The sequence below is a fragment of the Portunus trituberculatus genome, chromosome 46 (assembly GCF_017591435.1).
Source record: "Portunus trituberculatus isolate SZX2019 chromosome 46, ASM1759143v1, whole genome shotgun sequence".
Taxonomy (NCBI): domain Eukaryota; kingdom Metazoa; phylum Arthropoda; class Malacostraca; order Decapoda; family Portunidae; genus Portunus; species Portunus trituberculatus.
In genome coordinates, this window is record NC_059300.1 from 6,127,252 (window position 1) to 6,137,251 (window position 10,000).

At 47.4% G+C, this 10,000-nt stretch overlaps 1 protein-coding gene across 1 annotated transcript in view; it reads right to left on the minus strand.

Annotated features, from left to right (window-relative positions):
- The window catches only part of LOC123520343 (actin cytoskeleton-regulatory complex protein PAN1-like), a 61,132-nt gene extending 52,823 nt beyond the window's left edge, over positions 1-8,309 (minus strand). The window contains exon 1 of the mRNA XM_045282568.1: positions 7,817-8,309. The gene's annotated coding sequence lies outside the window, so the exon portion shown is untranslated. The remainder of the gene's footprint in view (positions 1-7,816) is intronic.
- Between the last annotated feature and the right edge of the window lie 1,691 nt (positions 8,310-10,000).

Genomic DNA, 10,000 nt, shown 5'->3' on the forward strand with positions numbered 1-10,000 from the left:
CAGACAGCAAAGAACACGTCACTAGCAAAGAGAACGACACAATACTTATTCCTCAGTACTTCCTCATTTCCTCTAATCCTTCACCTACACCTCACCTTTGCCGACTTAAACTTTATTATATTCAACTTTCTCCCTGTTCAGTCATCCCCAAAAAGTCAGCTTACACTTTCTTCCGTTTGCCCTTGAAGCCAGCACTCGTCTCAGCCGCGATTCACACACTATGAGAGGACAGAGACGATGAGAGAAGATGCCGCAGGTACTATCGCTTGTAGTAGCTAAAGAAGATATTCGCCAGGGATTGCCAGCAGCTGTGTGTGTGTGTGTGTGTGTGTGTGTGTGTGTGAGAGAGAGAGAGAGAGAGAGAGAGAGAGAGAGAGAGAGAGAGAGAGAGAGAGAGAGAGAGAGAGAGAGAGAGAGAGAGAGAGAGAGAGAGAGTGTGTGTGTGTGTGTGTGTGTGTGTGTGTGTGTGTGTGTGTGTGTGTGTGTGTGTGTGTGTGTGTGTGTGTGTGTGTGCATGGAGCTGTCGCCCTCGCAAAGCCATCATTCTACCGGTAAGTCAAATTTTCTCGCTCATTTTGGAGGATAACAATATTTGAGTAGCTAATATTTGCTCTAATAATTTATGTTTCACTTTCGTCTGTTGTAATATCTCATACCACAATTATGTCCACTATACACTTTCAGATGTAGATATTCACTTACTATGATGCCTATTTTTGTCCGCAGATTAACCAGATTTCTACATTACGCTGCAAAACCCGGATAATTAGCTCTGCAGTCTTAGAAAGTAGTCGTGGTGAGGGAGCAACGCGTTTCTGAACACGAACTATTGACAGAACGAGAGTAATTTGGTACAAGGACTTCTACTGTTAAGCGACTTCTTATCCTCTGGTCTGCTGACACTTTCCTCTCGCAAAGCATTACAGTTGATAGTTTCTTAGTAGACCAGATTTTAGAGCGGGGCAACACTGAATACTGAGGAGAATATGGTGTGCTTGTTGCTCGACTTGTGGTCATGTCTATATCAATGTCGAAATAAGAAGTTCCTATATAGACACTGGACTATATTTAATGAAAAATGGTGAAGGGAGGGAACAATGCGGGTTCACTGGTGTGCACGAGGGGGAAAGGACCTCACGAGCGTCTGTTTTGGCCACGTGGATTGTACAGTCACGAAGGTAATTTTTCAACACACTGTCATTGTTGTTCCTTCGAAATTCCCCGGTGGTGATGTCAGCTTCCCCTCACTGGCGCACCGGTGCGTTGCGTCACCACTCCCAGGTAAGGAGGCACAGGTAATAAATGCAAATTATACACAGTTGAATGCTGTAAAACGACTATGGTTGAGGATGCAGTGCCTTGTCCTTCCCTCCCACTCCGCCAGGCTCACCAGTTAAAGAGAAGCAGCCGATACACGTATTCCCTCGCGACGTACAGTATTTCACTCCACGCCACCAAGCACATCACTAACACACGCGCACTACTCGCACCCCACACACACACCCAGCTCCGAATACCAAGAACACTTATCTCACTTATCTCTTTATCGCGTCACTCTCCGCCCATCGCGATAAGCCGGGTCGCCTCACACTGCATCTACATGCCTCTCACCTCACCCTGAACGCCATGGAGACTTTTCTGAAACACTTCTACGCAGCTTCTCCACTTCATTCAAAAATTTCTAAGCGAAGTGAGGATTTTTTAAGACTTTTTTTTATGGAATTAGTGAGAGATTAACAAGATTTCAATACAACTGAGAACCAGGTAAGAATTTATGTGGCCTTTGAAAATAGTCGTGTTGAGAGAGCAAAGCGTTTCATTATAAGGGACTTAATTAATCTTGACCAAAACGATACTGCCTTAGCCCCTGACGAACTTGTGATATGGAGGTCCTCATGTCGACAGTGCGGTGAAGGTTGAATCAAGACTCGTAAGGTACAGGTGGAGAGATAAGGAATCACTCAAGACAGGCAGGAAGGGGAAGTATGTATAATTCTCTCGTTTACAAGTCAACATGCAGCTGCGTCGAATGTAAACACTGACCCTGACACACACACACACACACACACACACACACACACACACACACACACACACACACACATACAAATAAACACAGTCACACACGCACGTAACACGACACCAGCTTGCTCTACACGGCGCGACACTAAACACCACCTCCATCACTCTTCTTGGCCACCAGGGTGACACCGCGCCACCACTGATATAATGCTCGGGTCACAGCCACACTGGGTCCGCTACACTACACTTCACCTAAGCCTACTCTGACACACAACACAACGGTCGGAATTTATCAAGGGTGTCAATCAGTCTGCTTCTCAGTCCCGCCCCGGCCCAGCCCAGCACGCCTGTTGCACAATGCGGCACTCAAGGTCAAGGAAACAAACGGATCCTCCAGTGTAATCTTTGGTCCTGTCTTATCTGTTGTTACGTAAAGCAAGACGTAACACCTGCGGGCCTGCCTGGGTGGGGAGTATGGTGGAGGTGTGGTGCATTTAAACGTGACCTATACGTGTGATCATGTCCTGTCCTGCTCTTCTGTCTGCCGTCTGTTCTTTCTCAAACCCAAACAAGTCATTCACACACAGACGTATATACACACATGCGCATATACACACACATACACATACACGAACAGATGTAACCGTCACCCACCACAACTCGACTCGACTCACCCACGTCAACATAAAACTCGCCCACGATAATTAGCACATGTCAACACTTTCCTACACCATGTCTCTCCATGTGTGTGTGTGTGTGTGTGTGTGTGTAGTCACTTTACTATAAATGTTTCGGGGCGTCACCCAGCCTGTGTCAACATGTGGCCCTCAGATGAATTCCTGCTAAAAAGTGTCTACCCTCACGCCATTATCTCCGCCAACCTCCACCGTCACAAGCGTCTCGGCAGAAATTAACTCGTAGAGCAATATATCAACTGCGGCAAATGAGAAGCGGCAACGATTCTTTGTAGTAATAAATAAAGCCACCTCAAAAGCAGGTTCCGCGTGCACAAGCCGTGACTCTAAAGGGACTCGGGAAGGTCTGGATAAGGGTGCCACATGTGTCAGCTGACCTTCATGCGAGCCAAGACATCAGTGTGTTCCAAGGGCGTCGCCTGGCTGGCATGATCGTTTTCAACCAGTGAGTGCCCCACGATCCTCCCCGCGGAACACCACCGTCCGCTGCCAACGACCACCACCAACACTCGTGACCCCCGACGGTCACTGTGGCTGTGGCTGGTAATACGTCTGCCACTTGAACTTTATTGTACACTTGACCACACTCGTCCCCACCCCACGCTGCGTGTGAGCTGACCCGCCGCCTTTGTCCCCGCCTGACGACTCCTCGTCCACGCAGTTAAAATATTGTAAATGTTTCTCTTACAACATTCCACAACTGAAGAGCGGTTGTCTCCTGCTATGTGAACCTTTCAATCTAAGATAAAGACGAACACATCATCTCCTTAATTTTGCGTCGCACTGATAACAGCTTTATACAACACCACCAATATTTATCTACTGGCTACAGCTGGGCAGGCCATAGCGTCCCCGCCACGCACCCTCCCACCCTCACTCCACGTCCGCCACTCCTCACCCTCACGCACTCCAGCTTTCCAACACTCCTCACACACATAAAACTAATATTACTCCCTTATGGCGTCTTCCTTACCCTACGGTGCTTAGTGAATTATTATTATTATTATTTTCCCCGAGAAGCGCCGCCCTTGGGAATATATTAACTTTCAACCTTGCACTTTTTATTTATTCCGACCGCCCCGAACACTGGTGGCGTGAGGGAGGCTGCACACAAGACTCCACTGTGGGCAGACGGGACTCACTGACAACAAACATAACACACACACACACACACACACACACACACACACACACACACACACACATGAATTTCCAGGTTAAGTTTATCCATAGTTAGGTTAAGCATTTTAGTTCATGTATTGTCCCACCCCCCTGTACATTTTCAGTGTCATGCCTAATTAATAAACCGTCACGTCACACACACACACACACACACACACACAAAACAAACACACACACACACACACACACACACACACACACACACACACACACACACACACACACACACACACACACACACAGCTGCACCTACCGCACCAATAAGCACCAGCTGTCTGAAAGCCTTGTCAAGGAGTAATAAAAACAAAAACACTTCACAGATAAGCAGCGCGGAGCAACATTCCTCAGTTATCAGCGAGCAAGCAATCCACAGGCAGCGACACAGTGTAAGCTCTTGAGTCGCTTTTACCTGCCTGGCTAATCTTATCTCCTATCCGGGTCTGTGAGGGAAGGAGTATCGCCGCGCACTCACTGACTTATTAATACCCCCTCATTACGCAGGCCTCTCTCCACCTCACAAATTCTTAAACACATGAAAGCAAATTAATCAAACATTTCTTCACATTTTAAATAGTATACTGAATGTTTTGCTCTCTCAGTCTTCATTTGTGTCTAAGTCACTTCTGACCAACCAATATAAATTTGAAAACAGTTGGAACAAATACTACTCTCATTTAAGAAGTGTTACTGTTTCTTATATATATATATATATATATATATATATATATATATATATATATATATATATATATATATATATATATATATATATATATATATATATATATATATATTTTTTTTTCCAGTCTTGTTTACTCGTATCCTGTTACTTCTTTTCCTGACCAACCGTCTAAACACCTTTGTAGAAAAATACTTCAGATTTCAAAGTTATTACTGAACTTAATTATTGTTATTCTACTCTCCTTTACTCGTGTTCACCCCTTCAGTCTTATTTCTTAAAGACTCTGCCTTCATTAACACAGGCTAACATTAGACGCACGAATGTAAATCAGCAGCTCAGGCAGGCGATGAGCTAACGGCTTAATTAAGGAACTACGCATTGCTTGCTGTCAGGAGGCGTGAAAGTCTGGCAAGCATATTAAACTGTCTTGCGAGTTGGAATGTCTTCTTATATAGACTAAGGGTAGGCACACACACACACACACACACACACACACACACACACACACACACACACACACACACACACACACACACACACGTGGCAATCCGCGTGCAAGGTGACATACCACAGTTACTTTAACACTGTAACTAAAGGTAAGGTTGAGTAACTTCTTAGCTTCTTTTCTCTACGGAAAAAGGAGCGAGAAGACGGTTATGTGGTGAAGCCCTACACAGGTGGAGGAGGGAGGAAGGGGGACACGAGAAGAGAGGGAAGAAAGATAGTGTGTTGCCTTACTAAAAGAGGGCGAGACAAACTGGTGGAGGGAGGTGAGGAAGAGAAGGTAACACATAATAACAATGACGACTTTACTGTATACTGTTAGTTGTAGAGATTCTCAAGTCTCGTGCTCTTAAGTGACTCAAACACCTGGCCAAGCCTCTCCTGCTTCGATATTGCCAGTTTTAGGTCATTTTGAACTGCCTTTTTACTGTCTCCTTTACGGTCTGCCATCTCAAGTGGGTCCTTTTTTTTACCATTTTTTATTTATCTTTTATTTTGTCGCTCTTGGTCACAACCCTTCTTACAAAAAAAATATAAAATAAATAAAAACATTACTATAGAAGTGGCTCTCAGTACTGCTCTGGACTCCATGGATAGTCTTGAAATGTTTGCCTTCCATCTTGGTGTCCCAATAAGAGCTTGTGTTTCTCCAATACAAAAAGGAAGAACAGTATCAGTGGGCGTGGTGTCATTACGAGCCAGTTTATTATCAGCTGTACTGCTAAATGATGTGTATAACAGTGAAGGTGAAGACATCTTGTCACACACACACACACACACACACACACACACACACACACACACACACACACACACACACACACACACACACACACACACACACACACACACACACACAACAACAACAACAACAACAACAACAACTCCCATCCCTCCAACACAATAAAACAGAAGGGAAAAACAAAAAAAAAACTAAAAATGTAACAATAAAAACCACACCACCACCACCACCACCACCACCACCAACAACAACAACAACAACAACAACCCCAAGAAGCTACTATAACAGATCACAACCTGAACACAACCCAACCCCAACCTCCCTCTCTGCCGCCCCGCATCTCCCGCCGCACTGCCCTGCTGAACGTTCAGCCTTATCTGCTGCTACCATAAGGGGGAAGGACGTGACAGCGATGGGGGAGCTACGATTAAAGGTTATCACTTCGCTAACCCGATCAAATATAGTTTCGTGGGAGCCTGCGAACTTGTGTATGTGTGTGTGTGTGTGTGTGTGTGTGTGTGTGTGTGTGTGTGTGTGTGTTGGTTGTTGTTGTGCATGTGTTGTTGAGTTTGCGTGTAACGGAGTCAGGAGAAGGAGGAGGAGGAGGATGCGTGTTCGTAAAAGTCATTCGTTGTTCGTATTCGGTGGAGCACATCGCCCTTCTTTCTTTTTCTTTCTTTCTTTCATGCTCTTGCTTTTTTTCTCCCGACTTCAATTCAACTATTCTTATTTATTCCTCGTTATATTTGTGATTCATCATATTCTCCTTCATCCTCTTCACTGCCTTCACTTCTACCATGATTCACTCTCCCTTCTTATTTTCATTATCATCCTTCTTCTTCTCTCTTCGGCTTATTTTTTTTTTTCTGCTTATGATTCACTCTCTTCTTCGCCTCCACGATGATTCATTCAATTTCCTCCACTTCCATTCATCCACATCGTTTATTTTCACTCATTCATGCCTTTCTTCCACTTGTCCCTCTTTTTCACTTCCACAATCATTCAGTCTCGTCTTCACGCCCACAACAATTTCCTTCCCTTCCATTCACCACCTCCACTTCACTTCTATCGATGTTTATTCTCTCCTCACAGTTTATTCACCTTCACATCCATAGTCATTCACTCCTTGCGCTTCTCCCTTCCCTCTTTTCCACCATCCCTGCTACAATCTTCTTCCTTTCCCTCTTCTGGTCCCTCCTACTCCTTCTCCTCCTCGCCCTCCTCTTCCTTGCATAGATAAGGAGCATGAGTCATCCACCTGCGGCTATAGGAGTGTCCGCTGCAGGTCCGTCAGGTGTGCAACTCTTACCTGTGTCCTGTCTATAGCGCTGCACGTTTTGAGAAGTCAAGGAAACGTCGAAAGGTCGTCTGGCGAATTGTTATCACCACGGCCCTGTGTGTGTGTGTGTGTGTGTGTGTGTGTGTGTGTGTGTGTGTGTGTGTGTGTGTGTGTGTATGTGTGTTTACCTAGTTCTAATATACAGGCACTTCCCTCCATTCACATCTTCCTCTTCTGGACTCTGATACCTTACGTGGAGAGTCCCGAGGTTTTCAATGCACGCCGCGTCTGTGCGAGTCGCGGCGTTACGGGGCCACGAGGCGCTCATGTGACGCATCCACACCTTCACCACACCTGACCTGCACCACAAACACAGCACGCCCTCAGTTGTGCCACTTCACTCCACTCGCTCCACAGCTGTGCACTTCTCGGGAGATACAAGCAGTCGCTCGCCACATTGCAGGCCACCAGCTTAGCGACGCCCCTCAAGTGCAAGTAGGCAGGGACTCGTTGCACCAGATTAGCTTCAGGTTGCATAATATTTGTTGAGGTTTACATGAACAGTGATTTTCTGGGTATTCCTTTGACAGTCCTTAGATCACTAACAGGACAAACACACACAACACACTATGGGACGAAAATGGCGATGCCCAATAACCTGGCACGCCTCTATAATGCATCCATGAGAGCATCAGATCACTGCAACCTACCTGTGGCGCGGAGAAGGTAACAAGGAGCACAAGGCAGCACGGGGCACACTGTAGCACGGGCACACCTGGGCAAAGGCGTCCTCCTCTACCACATTCCAACGCACCCGCGAGGATCACTGATGTAGAATCCCTCTTAGACTGTTAAATGCACGTGACGCGCCGAGGAAATGTCCTCCACACACACCTTCATGCACCACACACGCCACTCGCAATCTTAGGACACAAGTAGAGAGCTTGGAGAGGCAGGCGTGGGCTGGGTCACATTCCTTCACGGCCGCGAGCCCCTCTCAGCTCCAGCCCCCACACCCTACTGTCACACGGGCGCCGGGCATCACAGCTAACGGGAAGGGGCGGAGCGAACTCTGACGTAACTGTGACGTCACCAAACACGGTCCCGTAAAGGCTGGTGAGGCTGACTGGTGGCTCCCCTCCGTCCCGTCCCGCTCAGCTCCCCGCGTCCTCTCTGCACCAGCGGCGGAACCTCTCTGTCTCAGTAGTGGCGAGAGCCGCAGACCAGCCAGCCACCACCAGCAACTCTACCTGTAGTGACATGAAGCCACACATCCCTCCCCAACACACTCACAAGCCCCACCTCACACTCCACGCCTTCTCACTAATCCCCAATCCACAAATCCACCATCATTCCATCAGGTCCTCTTTCTTTCTTGTCCTCCTCACACAGGGTTGTCACTCCGTCCCTCACACCAGTAAGTATCCCTGTCATCCCTGCGCCACACCTCGCACCAGCTCACATTTCCAAACTCCCCTCTTACTTTTCGTCCTCCAGGATACCTCTCACACCGCCACGACCAATACAAGAGATGCGCGTCAACACAGCATTTTGTCTCTATCTTAGTTCCTTCTGCAGAGGCTGAGGTGGCGTGGGGCTCGGAGGGACGGCCAGGGGTCAGGAGCAACACCTGTCAAAGCCTCGGGACCGTCCTTGAACAGCAACGGACCGCTCCATGCTGCTCTTTGTCCGTTTCTCTGTGTTCTTCGTTACTATTGTTATTCCTCGTGTTCGCGTGTTTGGAAGCTATCACTAGAGCTCAAGATTCCGGCATCGATGCACAAAAGAGATCAAAATAGCAGAAGGGAGCTTGAGGAAAGTGAAAGTTGAATATGTCGAGCAGGTGGGGCAAGGACGACGGGGGTGGCAACACTGGTGGTGGCGGTGGTGGTGGTAGTGGTGGGCAAGAGGGAAACTGGTAGGTAGGCAGGCAGGCAGGCACACACACACACACACACACACACACACACACACACACACACACACACACACACACACACACACACACACACACACACACACGGTGATAATCCACACATGCCCAGAAAGGAAGGTGAGTAGATACAGACTCATTAGCGACCTGCTGTTATATTCCTCGTCCCTCCTCTCCTTTCCTCCTTCCCTCCTCTCTCTCTCTCTTTCTCGGCCTCCTGACCTTCTGCCTCTCTCCCTCCCTCCTCCAGCCTCACGCCAGGCCGCTACTCACCCTCCCTCTCCTTCCCTTCCTTTATATAGCCATTGAAATATTCTACAAGTGAAATGAAGGACGCTGGCTGGACCGTTTCCTGACACACCCATGCATGGTGAATGTTTCCTTAATGTGCTTGTTGTGTCCTTTTTCTGTCACTTCTTTTTTCAGACTATTTACAATCATACTATCTATTCTTTCCCATCAAAACTCTCTCTCTCTCTCTCTCTCTCTCTCTCTCCCGGATATCGCCAAGAGCCGTGGTTCCTAAGTGCTCTGAAAAACTCGGTCCATTCAACTTCACGATCCCATGTGTTACGAAATGTGTCCGGAGACGTGACGCTACATACTTGAGTCAAAGGTACTGCTACGTGCACGCTCATGACACGCGCACACACACACACACACACACACACACACACACACACACACACACACACACACACAAAGAGACACACGCGCGTACAGAACCAGCTGGAGGAAGAAATTAAACATGATTAAGTTTAACCGACTCGCATTTACTCACTCACATTCACGCTCACTCCACACCTACACGCACACACGTACGCACGCACGCTTACCCACACGCACCACACCCACTACACACACACACACACACACACACACACACACACACATGAACTGGACCATACACATTTCGTCATCCATACACGCCATACATATCACAACCATACCACGGCCCCTC